Source organism: Pinus tabuliformis, chromosome 1_2 (genome assembly GCF_031772625.1).
Source record: "Pinus tabuliformis cultivar Carrire ecotype Pingquan chromosome 1_2, CPIR1, whole genome shotgun sequence".
Taxonomy (NCBI): Eukaryota; Viridiplantae; Streptophyta; class Pinopsida; order Pinales; family Pinaceae; genus Pinus; species Pinus tabuliformis.
This window is the reverse complement of record NC_142298.1, coordinates 1,320,379,262-1,320,395,837: the sequence shown is the minus strand read 5'-3', so window position 1 is coordinate 1,320,395,837 and position 16,576 is coordinate 1,320,379,262.

The following is a 16,576-nucleotide window of genomic DNA, read 5'->3' as shown; positions in this document are numbered from 1 at the left end:
CAAGAGTTCTCCCAAATCAAATATATGGATGGGAATGATTGGAAAAATGAAGAGGAAGATTAATCAATGGGGTTTGCAATGGCTTAATTTAGTTGGTCGAGTCATCCTCATCAAGTTAGTCATTTCTTCTCTCACCATTTACCAATTTGCAATGCTAGAAGTGCTAGCAAGAATATTAAAGCAATTAGAGATTTCGATAAGGAAATTCCTCTAGCAAGTGGGGCGATATGAAACTAAAAAATTTCATCTCATAAACTGGCCCAAGGTAACAACTAATTATGAAAGAGGAGGAATTGGAATCAGGAGGCCTGATTTATTAAATAAAGCCTTGGGTGCTAAGATTTTGTGGAGACTCATCACAGGGGAGTCAACCTAGTGGAAATAAGTTTTGGAAGGAAAATACTTTTCCCAAAAAGATATTTCTGAAAAATAAATCCCCTCTAGACATAGCTCCTCCATATGGAAATTATGTAAAAGCTCCCTCCTGCTACTTAAATACTTCTTCTATAAAATTCTTGGAAATGGAAGGAATATCAAAATCTGGGAAGACAAAATATGCAACAACCCCCCTTTAAACTCCTACATAGCCTTAGGGGCTCTTTGGCAATGGTGTTCCTTAAGAAGAATGGCAATCTCAATCAATTTTGTGAGTGGGATCAAGCTTCCACTCTTTGGAAAGGATGGAAATCCATTTTAATCCCTCCTGACTTATTGGACTCTTGAAATATTCTTATCATAGAACTCAAAGGATCTACCCTAATCAGTTTAAATCTGCATGATTCTTTGGGATGGGGTTTGACCTACATGTATTATAGAGTCAAAGAAATTTTTCTCTCTTAACAGATGAAACCAATTTGACTCCCCTTGGCCTCTCAGGAATATCATATTGAAATCATAGATTCTCCCCAAGATAAAATCTTTTATGTCGACTCTCCTTCATGGTGATATCTTAAGAAAAGAGGAATCATAGGCCCTTCTCAGTTCTCCCTCTTCCTCAACTCCCAAGAAGATATATATCACCTCTTCATGGGCTACTCTTTTGCAAAAGATTGTTGCCTTTCTCTTGCTTGTCCTCTCCCTATATCTATCCAGTTTGACATCCCCCTTTCTAATTTCCTAAGAATTTGACCATAAAAATATCCCTACATCTTTAAAGGTAAAATTCTCTTAAAGAGATATTGGAAAATCCTCCCATATTTTTTGTGTTGGCAACTCGGGTTAAAGATAAACAAATTCATTTCCAAAAATAAATCCACCAACAAAAGGAAAGTTCTCTAAAAAAAAACGGAGTTTGGTCATCAAAGCAATTTTAATAAAAGGAACAAAAAATTAGGATACATCAACATTCTTCATAGATGAACAATGTTAGTTTGATTCATTCTTAACAAATATCCCCATCTTTAATCCCATGATCAGGTCTCTAGTAGATATTCTCTTGGAATATCAAAATGGATCATCAGTCCTTTGAAAAATGGAAAATGGAGCAACACAGTATATCTTATTTTTTTATGGAGCTTCAAAAAAGAACCCAGGGGTGATAGGTGCGGGGTGGTCCTTTTGGACATCAATGGAATATAATAAGAAACATTCGAATTGGGGCTAGGAAATTAAACTAATAATATAGTCAAGGCACTTGCTCTACTTATGGGAGTCTGAGTCATCAAAGAAATGAACATAAATTTAGTCATAATAATTGAAGACTTTGCGATTTAATACAATAGATGATACAAAAGGAGGAGTTCAACAAAATAGCTATATCCCAGACCTGTTGTAACATTGTTTGGTTTTGATAAGTTAGTATATTAGTCGAAATAATTTTCAAATGTTAAGTTAGGGTATGGATGCAAAAGAAAGAAAAGTTAAAATGTTAGGCCAATTTAACGTTTTATGGGCATCTATATCAATAAAATGTTAGGTGTTAGCTGCCCTAAATAAAGAAGGCAAAAGGAAAATAAAATGTTAGGGAAGCAAAATGAAAAGAAAGGCTTCATTTTATGTTTTTATAAATGCACAGACTACTAGTCAAAATGCTCCACAAGTCAATTATCAAATATTGTTTCATGTGCAGAAGAAAAGGCAAAGATGTAAAGGTTTTCTCTAAGGTTTATATATCAATTATTTGGTATTAATCCTATTCCTAAGTTTTAAAAAATCCCAACATTACCCCTCTACTCACATTACCCTCCACCCACTTATTCCTAATTTCATTACACCCTTCACACATTACAAATAATCCCTTTATGCGATATATTAATCTCCGTCAGCCCCACCGGGTGTCTTGTCACGTCATGAGTTAACCCTCCACCACCTCTCACTCCATCTCCACCCATCTCCCAAGATCCGACGACCCGCATATGATTTCGTCCCCACCTCACCATCTGAACTTTATTGTCAGGGGGGTCCGAAATGGGCGGTATACGAAACCGAGCCTGCTCCTACGTTCAACTTCATAGCATTTCAAACCCCCCTCGGATGAAACCACTAACCACTCTCCCCGCCCCCTCCAAAAATTTGTTTCCCTTGCCCTCGATACCGCTCTCCTACCCGTTGCGCTCCCACCACTTACCTTCCACCACGTAATTCGTCCATTAACTCCATCAAATCACATTCATTCCCTCCAGAATTAACCCGTTAAACAATTAATTGTTTAGCCATTAATCCAACGGACCCATTCCTCCTTCAACTAAAAAATCAAATTTTCTTATAAACCTTCCTCTCATAGGTTAAAAGGTTACTAAGTTCATGTATTGTCACTGTTAATTGATTTGTTACAGGTTTGTTGGATTCAATCCCGACATTTTCAACCACCAGTGACACTCTCTTCTCCATCATTTCCAGCATGTTCCCTTTTCTTTTGCCCCCAAAACCTGATTCCCTCTGTATATTCAAGCCTCCAATCTAGTTTTCACTCTTGTTCTTAGCCTTAGCCAAGATGCCTCCAAAGGACAAAGGACCAGAGGAACCTATCAATCCTCTGATCTATCCTCCCATAGATCTTCATCACGTAACTATGGTTTATAGAGACTATAAAATCCATGAGACTCTTTGTGAATTAGACCTTTTTGAGATGTATTGTTTCCTTGAGGACAAGTATATAGACAAGTCAAATGATATCCAGCTATGGGAGTCTAATTTACCCCACTACATTTTTCCTCGTACCCACAGTACCCCATATTTTGTTAGAAAGTGTCATGCATCATATTTTCCAAGCCAAAGGGCCATTGTTACCCCTACCGGAGAAATCCTGTTTACGATTACTCCTCAAGCCATAGACCAAATGATGCAGGCCCCCACAGTAGAGAATGCTACCCCATTTTCCTATGAAGCATTGATTGAACTGTACCAGAAATTAGACTTTTCCAAGAGGGCCAAAACCCTGGAACTTTTCTTAACAGAAGATGCCTCCTTGCCAAAGAAAAATCCTCCCTATCCCTCCTCTATTTTCCCAGAAAGAGCCAAGCAGATTATCACAGTTGTCTCCTACCTCCTTGGCTACTACTCTGATCAGTGGGTAGATGAGGCCATCATAGGATTTCTGTCCATTTTCTCTGCTGATTCCAAACCCTCTATTGTGTTTAACTTTAGCCAATTTCTTGCAGAGTCAATTCATCAGCAACTTATCAAATTTCCCACTCAGGAGGTATTCAAGTATGTGTCTGTGTTGGTTTACATGTTCTTATACTTTCAGGGGGACAACATCAACCTTTCTTTACAAAAGATGGATGAAAAAGGAAACCAACAGTCAGTCATATTTTTGGACTACTCTAGTCAATTTTTAAGAATATTTAGAATGGATTATTGTTCAAGTTTGAAACAGTTGCCAGAAGATTTTGGATCCTTGAGAGCTTTGCAAGAACTCAATCTTTAATATTGCAATTCTATAAGATAACTACCAGGATCAACTGTAGAGCTTCAATCTTTAATAAGGTTAACTCTTTCATATTGTACATCTGTAGGGGAGTTACCAAAATCAATTTCAAAGCTTCACTCATTAAAAGTATTGAGAATGGATAACTGGTCTAATTTGAAGGGATTACCAAAAGATTTTGGATCACTGAGTTGTACAAGCCCAAATAAACTCACAATGAAAGAACACAATGAAATAGCGTCATATTAATGATAAAATTACTTATTTATACATGTGCAATCTAGGTACGAGATAGTTGTGTCTCGGTAACTTATTAACTGTAAAAATGGAATGTAAAACTAATTACATATTATACAATATACAATAACAATCTCGAAGGATTAGTTAACATTCCCCCCTTAATCCGAAGGGACATCTAACATGCCGAGTAACATTCTGAACTTTTCAAACTTTTCACGTCCCAGTGGCTTTGTAAATATGTCTGCGATCTGCTCTGAAGTAGGACAATGTGTTAAATGGATAACTTTAGCCTCTACATAATCATCGAATCAAGTGATATTTGGTGTTAATATGCTTTCTTCAATCATGAAACTTGGGATTCTTCACCAATTGAATTACAGAAGAGTTGTCGACGAGTAGTGGAGTTGAAGCCTTTTGTTTCTCTTGCAAGTCTTCAAGTATTTTGCAAAGCCAAATGATTTCTTTTGTAGCTTGAGCTGCTGCAACATATTCAACTTCGGTGGTAGAATCAGCAGGAACAAATTTCTTGTGTGATCTCCAATTGATGGTTGTTGATCCAAGACTCATCAAATAACCAGAAGTAGAGACTCCATTCTCCTTATCTCCATCAAAATCTGAATCTGAATAGCCGGTGAGATGGAAATATACAACTTTGGAATATTTGATGCCATATGTTCGAGTGCCTTTCAAATACTTGAGCACTCACTTTGCTGCATTCCAATGACCTTCACATGGCTTATGCATGAACCTGGAAAGTATCCCTACAACAAAATCTATGTCAGGTCGAGTAGTAGTTAGAAATTTAAACTTCCAACAAGTTCATGTACTTTGTTGGATCTTCAAACATACTTCCTTCAGTGGAAGTAGGCTTCAACTTCTGCTCCATAGGAGTAGCGACAGGATTACAATCCCGCATCCCAAATCTGTCCAATATACTTTTTCTGAGAAACGAAAATAGGGTTTTTGATCAACTTCAATCCCTAAATAATAATGTAATAAACCCAAATCTATCATGTCAAAAACTTTCAATAATTCTCTTTTAACGGGCGTTATATAGTCACCATTGTTTCCTGTGATCATCAAATCATCTACATACACAACCAAATATACAACTGACTTTCCAATTTTCTTAACAAAAAGAGTTGCATCATCTAGATCAAATAACTTATAATTCAACTTGAGAAGGTGTTCAATTAACTTTTCATACCATACACGAGATGCTTGTTTCAGTCCATATAAAGCCTCCACCAATTTGCATACCTTTTTCTCTTTTCCTTTAACAGGAAAACCTTAAGGTTGAAACATATAAACATCCTCCTTCAAATCGTCATTCAAAAAAGTTGCTTTAACATCCATATGGTGTATCTTCTAGCTATTTTGAGTTGCAAGAGAAAACATAGTTCTAATTGTGCCCCATTTTGTTGTAGGAGCAAATGTCTCTGTGTAGTCAATGCCTTCCTTCTAAGCGTAGCCTTTTGCTATAAGTCTTGCCTTGTATTTATCAAGCGAACCATCTGCTTTGTATTTGATCTTATACACCCATTTGAAACCAATAGGTTTGACACATTCAGGAGGATCCACTAACCTCCAAGTTCCATTCTTAATAAGTGCATCATATTCCTTTTGCATTGCATCCTTCCATTCATCACAATTAGCAGCCTCTTCAAAACAATTAGGTTTGCTAATTGTACAATGATTGAATTCACAGTCATGAGAAACATTACCTAAATCACCTTTAGAAGACGTTCCTATTTCAAAATCATCATACTTGCTTGAACTTTTCGAGCGTGTGTAGATCTTCATAAAGGTTGCTGAAGTGGTTGTGATGGTTGCTGAAAAACAAGCTCAAGAACAGGCTCTTCAAGAGCAATTTCTGGCCCTGTAGAAACATAACTGTCATCCAAATTTTCTTCAGCAATAACATTCTCATGAGTCAAAGACTGGAAGAACCACAGATTGATCTAGAATGGGAACCCCCCCTTCAATGTGTGGAACAACATTATCAGATTCAAAATAGAACTTCTCAGATGCAAATTTCTCCAAATGAGTCAGTTGCTTATCAACAATGAAAATACTTTTATCTGATTCAAGGAAAATAACATCTCTGGAAAGAATGAACTTCTTTTTCTCCTCATTATATGATCTATAAGCTTTGGAAGTAGCAGAATATCCCAAAAAAATACATTTGTGACTCCTAGCACCCAACTTGTTGCGCTGATGTTTAGGAATTAATTCATAGAATAGAGAACCAAAGACACTAAAATGTTGAACAACAAGCAGACGATTATACCACATTTCATAAGGAGATTTATTATTGATGACAAAATAAGGGAAATGATTGCAAATATAAGCTGCACAAAGTATTGCTTCTCCCCAAAGCATCAACTTAACATTCTTAAAGAACATCATAGATCTAACCATATTAAGAAATGTTCTATTCATACGTTCTGTGATGGCATTCTGTTCTGGATTGTAAGGTATGGTAGTCTCATGTTTGATTCCACTATCCTTCAAATATTGTTCAAAAAAATGAGAGGTGTACTCGCCACCATTATCAGTTCTGAGAATGCTTATATTATGTTGAGTTTCATTTTTAATCATCAAATGAAATTTTTTAAAAACATCAAACACTTGTGACTTATTCTTCAACAAATACACCCAACACATTCTCGAGTAATCATCAATAAATGTCAACACATATTTATTTCCATTTGCAGTTGCAATAGGCATAGGTCCACATAAATCTGAATGTATGAGACCTAATTTTTGTGAAGATCTGAAAGAAGAACTATGAAAAGGTTGTTTACAATGATTTCCTATAATACAAGCATCACAAGGTATAATATTTCTTGGAACTATCGGAAGACCTTTAATACCTTGCTTTTTCATAATTTTGATGCTTCCATAATTGATGTGACCAAATCGAGCATGCCACAACAAGCTGGGAGACAGGATATCACTTTGTTGCGCCAAAAGAACAGAATTTTCATGAGAATTAGTAGATGAAGTACCATTTAATTTTAAAAGTGTACCTTCTTCCACACCGGTCATAACAACTGCATGATCAGATGCTCTTCTTATCTCGATGATGCCATCAAATATATGAATAGAAATTCCCCGCTGCAAAATATGGATAAGAGACATCAAATTTCGCTGAAACTGTGGAATATAAAGTAAATCTTGTAGAACATAATTTGGCATAATAGACCCAGTGCCAGATGGTTTAATTTGAGACTTGTCAGCAAAGTAAATAACACCATCAATATCATCACTGAATGTTTCAAAAAAATCTCGCCTAAATGTCATATGACAAGTGGCTCCTGAATCCAAAATCCAACTATCTCGCCATGAAGAAAATGCAGTGTTGAAAACATCATTCATATTAAAATTATAGTGAGCAACAATGTAATGTGTAAACTCTGATGATTTTCCCTTATCTGGTGGTGGTTGATCTTTCTTTTCATTTAATTGTTCTCTCCTTTCACTGACTTTCTCCCAAGGGATTTTACAGTTAGTAGAAGTATGACCAATTTTACCACATCTAAAACATTTGATAGCTAGTTTATCATTAAAATTCCTTTGTTGTCTATCATTTTGTTGTCTATCTCCCTGATTATTTCCCCCCCCGTGCCTCTATAATTTCTCCTACCATGACCTCTACTACTTTTATCACCTCTAGAAGTTTCAACATGAGACTTCTGATCCTTTTGTGCAAGGCACAAAGTTTCTACATTAGAGTTAGGTGGAGCCTCTTTCTTCCCAAAGGCTTTTTCTCTCTCAGTTATTTTGCTTACTAGTTTATCAAATGTAATGTCTTTTAGCTGCCCACTAGCTTGGAGAGATTCCAAATAGTTTGAATAGATAGGGTGAAGGACTTTTATAAAAGTTGTAAGTTGTAAATCTACTTTAATTCCAGTGGCTTCTATATCATGAAAAATGGCTTTTATTTCAGAGGCACTCTTCAAAGGATCATTATCCTTCATCTCCAAATTAAACAACTTTAACAATAACTGAATAATTTCAAGTTTTGAGTGTGAATCATACAATTCTTTCAACTTCTTTAGTGCTTTGAATGCAGTACCACAAGAAACGATATATCTTCTTACCTTTTTTGTCACCGATGCAGTTATTAATGCATATGCCTTGTTGTATTTTGTCTCCCAAATTGCATGCTTCTTCTCATTATCAGGTGGCTCTGGTGCAATTTCTTTTCCATCACTATCCTTCTTTCCTTGAAAAACTTCCCACAAATTGTTTAAAATAAGGGCACTTTTAAGCTTTCTAAACCACTCTCGATGATTTTATTTTCCATTAAGAACAACTCCAACTATGGAAACTATTGAAGTCATAATTGTTATGTAGCTTAGCAAAGAGATATGTTCAAATCTTATTAGCCTCCAAAAGTAAAATTTATTTTACCAATGGCCTCTTAAAAAACTATTGTTATTGGGAAATCTAGTGTCCACTCGGAGCTGCTAGTCCCACTAAGACTGGTAGCTATCTTAGAAACAAACAAACTAAAACTACTTTCGTTTTCCTTTATGAGAAGTAGATAAGAGTGGAATGAAGGACACCAACCTCAGTCTTGTGCTTGGTTCCTTTCTCGATTCCTCTCCCTTCTGACAGATCCTTGCCGCTTCTCCTTCATCTACCCAACTTCAATGAGCACCTGTGGAATCAAAGCAGCATAATACTATCAAGAACAAAGATCTACAATCATAAACAATATAGGACCAGATGTATATTGACCACACAAGTGCATATATCATCAGACATACAAGAATGTGGAGGAAAACTTGAATAGCTTTAATAATATCAAGAATAAGCAAAGAGGATTACAACCAATTGTTCTGACCCAGTGTCACCGTCCAGCATGAAAGCCCTTCTTTCACCTCATGAAAAGCTTAGATCACCCAACACTATGATATTCCAACAAGAAACCAACAACACTTCCTTACAAGATACAAAATTCCAGCCTCTGGATCTCTGGGATGAGGGATCCATATATAGATGATTGCAGGGGGGTGAGTCAGCGTCTGGGATTCTGATTAGTGTCCTCTCTCTGATAGTTCTTGATTCTACTTGGAGATTGATGATCTCTTACTCATCCCTGGGTGAATTCAGAGAGGCAAGTGTCACAGGAGAAGTTTCTGGAAGACTCCATGATCATCCACCTCGCAAACAGACTTTTCTATTTGTCCACTCTCGCCCATCGCACCCCATAGAAGGGCTTTTTAGTATGCATCGCACCTCCCGTGTGCATTAGGTGGGATGCATCGCACTTTTACCATGGAGTAGGTGAGATGGTCCAGTTTTGACCAGTTCTGAGCAGTTTTTCATGGAGAACTTCTGGGAGATGATGTAATCAGCTGACCTTGTTCTTTTAGGGTATGGAACAACACTTTTAGGGACATAGGAGCCCTTGGTTTATGGACATGTTTGATTGAGGTTGTAGTGCCCAAAAATGTCTATAACAGTTTCCCCCTAAAGCATGAGGTCGTTAATCTTTGATGTCGGGTGAAATGCTTTATCATGAGGATCCGAAGTTTTTTTGAGCTGGAAGGCGACCTGTAATAAGATACAATACAATACATTATATTCATAATATTTTTCATGATCTAGCTGAGGCAGGCATTCCCATGCTCAGCTTTATAAATTCATTTTCATGTACATAAGACAGACATCCGTCTGTGCGGGAGACTGATGATTCTAATAAAGTCATCATCCTTTGATTCGAATGATCATCTGTGCGGAAACAATGTACATTTGATGTCTTTATTTTCCTGAATATCGCAGCCCGGATGGATGAAACTAGATCCGGGGTCTTCAAACTTGTTCAATCTTCACTTAGAGTACAAGTCGATCCATGTGAAAGATGTTGTGGAATCGAACATGGAAAGACATTACTTGTTTACCAGCCATTGATGTAAGCTGTTAACAAGCGTGAGAGGAATCACCGATAATGATGATGACCCTCAAGGTACTACAGTACAATTCGCGTGGTGTGAATGACTTGGCATTGAACACCGCACAAAATATTTCGGTCGAAGGCCATTGATGTAAACCTATTGCCGGAAGTGAGAAACTTGCCATTGAGGCATGCAAGCTTCAAAGTACTGAAAGGGTTGTCCCTAAGTCGACTTCTTGGATAATGAGCTGATGTCAACAAGAAGCAACCCACCGTAGGAGGGCCTTAATGAATCTCATATCTATGGCACAGAATAGAGTAAATGATTTTGGAGGTGAAAATGATCTGATGATATAGGGTTCAGGGTGGCGGTCATGAAAGAATGGAGCGTGAATGTATTGCAGTGGATGAGACACAGGTGAATTCTATGAGCAACCTCTCTTGAACATACTGGCGACACTGACATGATGGATTGGTAGCATTAACCCCAAATATGGATGGTGTGATTGACCAATAGTGATATGACTAGTGAACGGAACAACGCAACCCGACTCGGATGTGGAGTGAAAGTGTCATATTCAAGAGCGACTTGATACCAATAAAGTTTCTTCAAGTTTTCTTCCCAATTTTTCCCCAGTCATTGCTGACCAGTACCTCTTTATTTTTGTCAAGCTTGAGGAGGATAACATATACTTGTTCTATACTTTGCCCTTCGGGCAAACCCGTCGCTATATTTTAACAAGCCTAGCGATATTGAAACTCGTTCTTGTCTGTATGGACAAGTTTGTCGCTATTCGGTTTTAACGAGTTTAACGACAAAGATAACTCGGTCCTTTTCAATTTTAGAGAGTCTGAAAGGGATGTAAAGGAAACTCCAATAATCCTTTTTTGTCATGTAATCCCTTAAGTGTGAAAAAGTATAAAATAATATGAAAGGGATGAACTTTTGGTAATTTTAATGAGCCGAACAAGACAAGCGCTTGATCTTTTTGTGTAATAATCCCTCAGGTCCAAAAAGATTAAAATCTAGAAGAGGGATAGCACTTCCGGTCACTTTAACAAGATGGAGAGGCCAATCACTCGGCAATCTTTTCATATTTTACGAGTCAGGTGAAAAGAGCTTAAAGGAGACTCGTTTTTGAGGAACAAGTGATAATTTCGGGTAGCAGCTGATTCCAAGTAAGGTTTGGAATTTTCAAATCACGGTAGTGTCACAAGGATGGCTAACAGGATCACTCTTCATAGCTGTTCCTCAAAAGGGGTAAACAATCAAATGGAGGTGAATGATCGGCTAAAACAGAGTGGATGTGGTGATGAGAACACGACTAGGGCTCAAAAGTTGATGATAATGCATTCACAATGGTTATTTACCGGAAATTGGTTCATTTTTTAATGAGCTTAAACTCTGGGGGAACGTTTGCTCATTGCTTATGTTTAATTTTTAACGAGCTTGAACTCCACATAAAAACTACTCGTGATAATGGTCATTGATTTAATTTCACAGTTAATCACTTTGTTCCTTCAAAGGTTGTGCCGCCTGTTCAATTGCTTCATCAAACCAATTAAAAATGAACAATATATGTTTAAAAAATGAGTTAAAACACTAGTATTTTACTTGAATTACATGAAAAGTAATTCAAAAGTGATTTTTACCCCTCATTTTACCATTTCATTTGAAATTTGGTTTATTGGAGCTCTGGAGGTGCTTTTCCCCCTTGATTTTCACCAACTGATTTCGGGAGATTCTGTGGACGGTTCTTGGCGCCGTCTGGACTAGGTAGGAGCTAAGCCTGAGCTCTTCAGTTGCATTCCTTCCTTTTTGAATTTTGTGCATGTTTCCCTGTTTTTCTGAGCCTCTGGGGTTTGAAAATTTCGCCCTGGCTCCATCGCACCCTTTCTATATTGAAAGGTGCGATGCATCCTGGCTTGGCCATTGGCCAGTCAGGATGCATCCCACCCAGTACACTACTTGGGGTGCGATGGGCACGAGAAGGGAAGTTTTTGCACTGTTTTCTCATGGAATTTTGCCTGTTTTTTGCCAAATCAGGATCCTGACTCTTCTCTTGCTTGCTTTTCAGAGATTTATCAGAGAAAAATGGTTGTTACATGGTGAGAACGCGAGCATGAAGATGAGGACATGCTTGCTCTACATGATCTGGTTATGGTAACTGCACTGCGGAATTGTGGCCTGTTCAAATTTTTCTGCATTTCCAGCATGAGGCAACAAATCAACTTGTTGCAATATTTTCTCGATGCATGGGATCCTACCAACCAAGTGTTTCATATCAGAGGCAAATATATCCCCTTGATTGTCGTGGACATCTATTTTTTGACTGGTTTATCGAGGCGTGGTGCCCCTCTTTCACTATCAGGTTCCGCCCGTGGGGGTGAATCCGTGAGAGATTATATTCGCCGGTTTTGCAAAGAGGGATCTCAGCCGAGTAGGGATGGCAAGATCAACATTGGAGATGTCGATGACTAGTCTTTGAGGACCATTCTGTTCACTTTTACTGGACTGGTTGGTAGTGCGCCTCCTCACGTGGCTAACAGGTCCTATATACAGTACGCCTTGGAATGCCTTGAACCAAAGGTGTCCAACTGGTGTGACGCAGTACTCCCTGTGATGAAAGAACAACTGACCAAGGTAAAAAATGGAAAATTGAAGAACTTTGGCTATGGTTCTATTTTGACCACTTTCGCCTTGGAAAAGATCCCACTGATGTAGCCGCACTACATCTCACTTGGATTACCTCTACTGACTGAGCCACGAATGCAGAGATGGGTCGACCTTATGGCCCGACATGCTGGTCAGTCCTAGGTTTCCTTTTATGATACCTTTTTTGAGTGGGTCAACCGTCAGGAGATGGTTTTTTCCGAGTATCCATATGCTGGTATGGATTTCCGGGGTGACCCGGATTTGGTGCTACCGGCTGGTGAGCAGTGGGGTGCTATCGGTAAATTCTCTAACCATATCTCTATTCATCGTTTCTTTTTATAATGTTCTTGTGCTTTCTTCTATCAGGACTAATCAAAACTCATGTGCTCATGCAGATGTTGGACCAGTTCGGCCAGTAGTATGTCTGAGAGTACCAGCTATCGCTCCAACGGGAGAGGCTATGAGGAGGGCTATCCTTCGCGACCTTGATGTGGCTGAGACTCTTTCCGCATTATAGGATCAGGTCGAGGGCCTCACTCTTGGTATTCCAGACGTGAGGACCGACGAGTTGCCCCTGAGGTTGTAGTGACATACTACTGGCGTGTCGAGTCGATGGACTAGGCTTTTATGCATGATTGCATAGGTGGTGACCTATTATCACCAGCATCATTAGACTAGGGTGCCCCCTAGAATTTTGAGTTTTGGGTCATTTGACCGATTTTGTCCTGGTTACAAAAAATTATGTATGAACCATAAACATTTATATATATGTTTTTGATTTTCGGAGCTTTATTTTGGTTGAGTTACATGATCTTGATGCAAATATTTGATGAAATGCTTCTTTTATAAATGTTGCAAATGTCTATCTAACACATAATTTTCCAATGAGTCTGTTAATTTGTTTAAGTTTCTGGAAATATGCTGATATTGAATAGAATCAAACTGCCTTTCCAAAATCTTGACCCTTAGGAACATGCGATAGATAGCTGGATTTCGTATGGAGTAGATACTAGTGAGTTGTAGGATGACAAGTTGTGAGTCTAGCCTGACGACTAGTCAGAGTATGCCACGTGTAATGGCATCAGAGAGGAGTTCTATCAACGCATTGTATTCAACAATATTGTTTGTTGACCGACCGATACATACCCCTCTGAAACTTACTAACTCGCCACTTGGATTGAAAATGGCCCAAGCCACAGAAGATAGGTTCTGCAAACTACGATTCGCTCCGTCGGCATATCCAACAAATGATTCCAATAGGTTTGACATCTGCAACGAACGTAAAAGCAGATCACTTAACCAAAACAATTACCCTTAGCGAAAACAAAAATGTAACAAAAGCGTAGGGGTTACTATCTTGAGTCAAGCATAGTAACGCTTAAGGTACAACCCGTTGCGAGGTTGCGCCAGTGGAATCCCATCATAATCTACTAACTCATAGGCTCCTTTTGCTAATACAAGTTTAAAAATATATGGGCCCATCCATAAGGATTTGAATTTATCTGCTCCCAATTTGTCGGATTCCTGGTCGTAAAGTAAAAGTAGGTCACCTTCCGAGAAGACACGGGGTTTGACATTCTTGTTGAACTGCGCCTTGACTCGTTTCTTATGGGCTTCATTAGCCAAAGCGACATCACGATGGGTTTCATCCAATTGGATTAGTTCCAAGAAACGAGCTTCTTCTTCAGAAGTTCCGAGGAGAAGGTCGACTGCGAGTTTGAGGGACGAGATTTCACACTGAACCAGTAAGATTGCTTCCAGGCCATACACCAATTGAAAGGGTGTAAACCCAGTTGCATTCCTCACCGATGTTCGGTATGCCCACAAGGCTGAGTACAAGATCAGGTGCCAACTCCTTTTGTGAACTCCAATCATCCTTTGCAGCATCCGCTTCAGGACCTTTTTGATTGCCTCAACTTGTCCGTTAGCCTGCGGGTAATACGGAGTAGAGCTGTCGTGGGAAAGCCCTAACTTGGTAGCCAACTCAACCATCATGTGATTGTGAAAATGTGATCCATGATCTGTGACTATGGCCTATGGAACACCGAATCTGGAGACTACATGATTGAAAAAGAAGAGGGCAGCCGTTTCGTTGTTGTTGTTTAATGTAGGCATCGCCTCAGCCCATTTGGTAAAATAGTCTACTGCGACTATGATATACCCATGCCCCCCGGCCGAGGTGGGGTTACATGTCATGAAATCTATGCCCCATTTTGCAAATGGCCCAACAACAACTACCAGTTGCAGCGGTGCGGGTGGTATTCTGGTTTTTCGATCAAAGATTTGACATGCATGGCAACTTCTGACTGCGGTTATGCAATCTTTAAACATTGTTGGCCAGAAGTATCCTGCTCGTAAAATCTTTTGTGCCATACTGTAACCAGATTGATGGCCCCCACACGTGCCTGAATGGCAATCATTCAGGACTTTTTCGGCCTCCTCGTGGGTGAGGCACCTCCTTAGAACTGTATCGACACCACGACGGTAAAGTGTATCACCGACGATCATGTAGTCTTTTGCTTGGTATCGAATGCATCATTGTTCCGAGCAGGAGGTATTAGACCTATATGTTTGGGTTTGGAGATAGATTATTATGTCTCCATACCACAGGTTGCTTGAAGATATCAGAAACAAAGATTCATCCACGATTGCTTCTTCTGATGTTTCATAGTTGGACGACGATGGGAGATCATATAGTAACTCTGCGAAAATCAGGGATTTCTTTGATTTGGATTTTATAAATTCCATATCAAACTCTTGTAGAATTGCTATCCATTTTGAATATTTCCCCCCCAACAACTGTAGCGACAATATATAAGTCATGGGGTTGCAATCTGACAAAATGGTAGTTTTTCGAAAGAGGATATAGTGTCGAAATCTCTGTATCGCTTGAACAACTGCGAGAGCTAGCTTTTCAACGTAGGAGTACTTGCTTTCTGTATAATTTAATTTTCTACTTAAATAATATATAGGATGTTCAATTCCATTGTATTCTTGAACTAAAACGATTGCGATGGTTGTATCCGCTGCAACTAGATACAGGTTAAAGTATTTTTTATCATCAGGAGCGTACATTAATGATGCTTTTATTAGCGATTCTTTTAAAGAATCAAAGGAAGCTTGCGTGACTTGATCCCAGATGAAGGGTACTTCTTTTTTCAATAGACGAGTATAACCTTTAGCAAGTTCGGAGTAATTTGGAATGAACCTCCTCAGAAAGTTTTCTTTCCCTTGGAGTTTCTGAATCTGAAGCAAATTTGAAGGTGGAGGAAAATTAATGATTGCCTAAACCTTACATGAGTCGAGACGAATCCCATCCTTTGAGACCACAAAGCCAAGTAAATGACCAGAACTGACACAGAATACACATTTGTGTGGATTGAGTCATATCTTGTAGTGTCGACAACGTAGAAATATCGCTCTCAAATGCTGCGGATGATCGGTCTGCTTTCACGAATGAGCCGGAAGATCATCGAGATATGGTTGAATGATGTTTTTGATGTCATGGAAGGCATAATTCATTTCCCTCTGAAATGTTGCCCCCTGTGTTCTTTAAACCAAAGGGTAGCTTGTGATATGAAAATGTGCCCCACGGACAAATAAATGCAGTCTTTGACTGGTCCTGTGGGTGGATATTTATTTGATTATACCCGGAAAATCCATCCATAAATGAGAAGATTTCACATCCGGCGCATTCATCAATTATCTGGTCAATGAAGGGTGTAGGGTAGTTGTCTTTCAGACAAGCTTGATTTACATCCCTATAATTGACGCACACTCTAATTGTTCCTTGTTTTTTCATTACAGGAATAATATTTGATACCCAATCGGTTAGAGGAACTGGGTAAATAAAACCAGCATGGAGAATTTTTTCAACTTATGCCTTGATGGTAGCGACTTTCTT